The sequence below is a fragment of the Vespula pensylvanica genome, chromosome 14 (genome assembly GCF_014466175.1).
Source record: "Vespula pensylvanica isolate Volc-1 chromosome 14, ASM1446617v1, whole genome shotgun sequence".
Lineage (NCBI taxonomy): Eukaryota > Metazoa > Arthropoda > Insecta > Hymenoptera > Vespidae > Vespula > Vespula pensylvanica.
This window is the reverse complement of record NC_057698.1, coordinates 1738707-1741528: the sequence shown is the minus strand read 5'-3', so window position 1 is coordinate 1741528 and position 2822 is coordinate 1738707. Positions and strand designations below refer to the sequence as shown.

At 39.8% G+C, this 2822-nt stretch overlaps 1 long non-coding RNA gene across 1 annotated transcript; it reads left to right on the top strand.

The window, feature by feature from the left end:
- The first annotated feature begins 779 nt into the window (after window positions 1–779).
- On the top strand, window positions 780–1333 carry LOC122634057. Its single transcript, XR_006328284.1, has 2 exons — window positions 780–914; window positions 992–1333. It is a non-coding gene; the product is annotated as an uncharacterized LOC122634057 (long non-coding RNA).
- The last annotated feature ends 1489 nt before the right edge of the window (window positions 1334–2822 follow it).

Genomic DNA, 2822 nt, shown 5'->3' with positions numbered 1-2822 from the left:
GGCGGGCAATTAGAAAGACGGTAATGAAAGTGCCAGTCGAATCGCGCAGTTTCGCCGCTCGGCCAATAAAGTTTGTGCTTTACGGTTACGCGAAGTCGGAGACTGAGGCTCCTCACCTAAATTTCCAACGGGTAGCATTAAATTCGTGACGCGCCGGCGGTCGTAGGGTGAACACAAGCGAGAGAGGGAGAGAGAAAGAGAGGCAGAGAAAGAGAGAGAAAAAGAGAAATAGCCCATGCGACCGGCCTCCCACAAGAGGGCGCACCCCCTCCGGTTAACTGGATACTTATTAATTAAGGATAATTGCTAGAATTTACGATATCGCTGTCTTATTCGCAGACCCCGTGCGCCGCAGGAATGAACAGAGAGAGAGAGAGAGAGAGATACCAGTCGAGTCATCCTCACCGTTCGAAATTCTCAAACTTAAGAGGCTCTCGTTTCCTATGGTTTTTCCTATGGGTCTTTGAAAATATTTTCGATCTTTGTCGAAATTCTTTACTTTATATGACACTTTTCTTTATTAAAATCTCTAAAATTCTCTATTAAAATCTTTTTCTTATTATCTTGAACAAATAAGATAAGACTTTAATATTATTAATTACTCGTTTAATGGTTTAATGGTATAAGTTATAATCGAAACATTACTGTTTTGTTTTCCGATCGATATATCGTTTGATTATCGATATGATCACGAATACCATCGTTCGTACACGTTACCACGATACTAATCGATATACGATACAAATTGGATATAGGTGTCGAATCCAACCGATATCGAATTATTTCGAGCTGTCAGAATGTTATCGTTTATGGTTGGCTATCGTCTCTGTCTTTCACTGATCATTTAACAAGCGACACGCGCGAACGTTCTTATCAATCTTCTTCGTTTATACGAGAAATCACAAGGAGAAATTGTAAGTGAGTTTAATTTTATTATAGGGCACCAACTCGAAAATAAGTTTCATTGATATTTTTCTTAAAATCAAAACAGCGCCCGAGTCATGTCCGAGAGAAAGCAACGAACCAAAGATTTAGAACGTAAATTAGAACTCAAGATAGAAAAAGAATGGCAACGTTTGGTAGCGGCGCAACAAGAATTAAGAGAGAAACGAGAGGAATTGAAAATCCTTCAAATCCGAGTTAATAATCGCAACGCCGACGTTAATCAAAACTCCAAGGCATTGAGACAACAACGTGATTAGAATGATTCTAAATAGTCACGCTGAAACTTCAAGCTTGATGAGCACACGTCAACGATCGGGGTAAAATGTTTATATTTTTGCGTATAAAATTATTGTAATAATCCTAATGAAATACATGTTAAGCAATATAATTTTTTTTTGTCGATCGTCAAAATAGAAAAAATGTACCTAATACATAAGTACTATCTTGAAAAATAATCTTTGCGTAGAGATAATAATAGGTTGTTCCCTGATTGTCCCCTGATAAACTTGCAGACGAAAAAGACAAGGTCAAGCGAAATCACAACTAGGATTGTCAATGTATAGAAAACTACAGAAGAAAACTAGGAATCGAAAAGATATGGAGGCATAAACTGGCTTTACCATTTAGCGCGATTAACACCCGTCGTCGTTTCTTCGGTGACAATACACTCGACCTACCTGATTCTCCGACGTCGTTAACAAAAAAAAATCTCCATTTGGGTGGATTCGAGGGAATTACCACTAATTTTCGGTTCATCTGAAATTCACAAGAACGAAAGACGGCGACTAATGGCCGTAAAAGTAAAGTCTTCGTAGACATTCCTCTTACGCCTTCCTCCGGTTGCTGTAAAGAAAAGAAAAAAAAAAGAAAAAGAAAAGAAAAGAAACGACAAGTCCGGGACACTCAAACGTGGCTCATTGAAATTCAAATGTCAATCTTAAGAGTGCGAGCATATATACTAACGAGACGAACGGCGAGAAAGAGAGAGAGAAAGAGAGAGAGAGAGAGAGAGAGAGTGAGAGAGAGAGAGAGAGAGAGAGAAGAACGTAAAGACCATGAATGCAGAGTGCTTTTTGTGTCACGATGTCGAAAACGAACGACGAATCGCGCCCATATTTGCTCTTGAATTCTGTTGCTCGAGAAACTTAAGAAATCCGTGAGTAGAGTACGTCTCGATCGTTTAAAACGTCGTGTTTTAATAACTACCCTTCGAAGTGTCAGGTGAGTTTTTCGTGTTTTCTCCAACAAGAATAATTTTTACAGAAAGATCCTTACTAAACCGTAGAATAATCGGTATCGGTAAAGAAAGTAACGCATAAAGTAAATTCCTTGAGAAAACCTTTTGCTTATAGCCCGTGCGTATACCTCGTGCGAATAATAAAGCGAGCGGCGTAATATTTCAAGATGGCGGGCGCGGTAGGTACTCGGTAGATGGCACAGCTCGATATTATTTAGCGTCCCGGGGTCGCACCCACTTAACCCCATCTCCTGGCCGCGAGGCCGTGCGCAAAAAAGGGCGTCCACAAAGACAGAGAATAAGTTACCTTAGACGAAAGGACGCGCCTTAGCTTCGCGTTCTCATCCTCTTTCTACCTCTCCTCCTCCTCCTCCTCCTCCTCCCCTCTTCCTCTTCTTCTTCTTCTTCTTCTTCATTTTCTTCTTCGTCCTTCTCTTCTTTTTCCCTTACTTCTTCTCTTTCTTCTTCCCTTTCTTCTTCTTCATCTTACTTCTTATTTTCATTCTCCTATTTCTCCTTAGTACCATCGGTGACACAGGAAACTAGCTTGTACCCTAAATCACTCCACTTGTATATTCGTAAAATCGTAAAAACTTGAACATTTTTTCTATAATCGATATTGTATCTATCTTTAACGTTA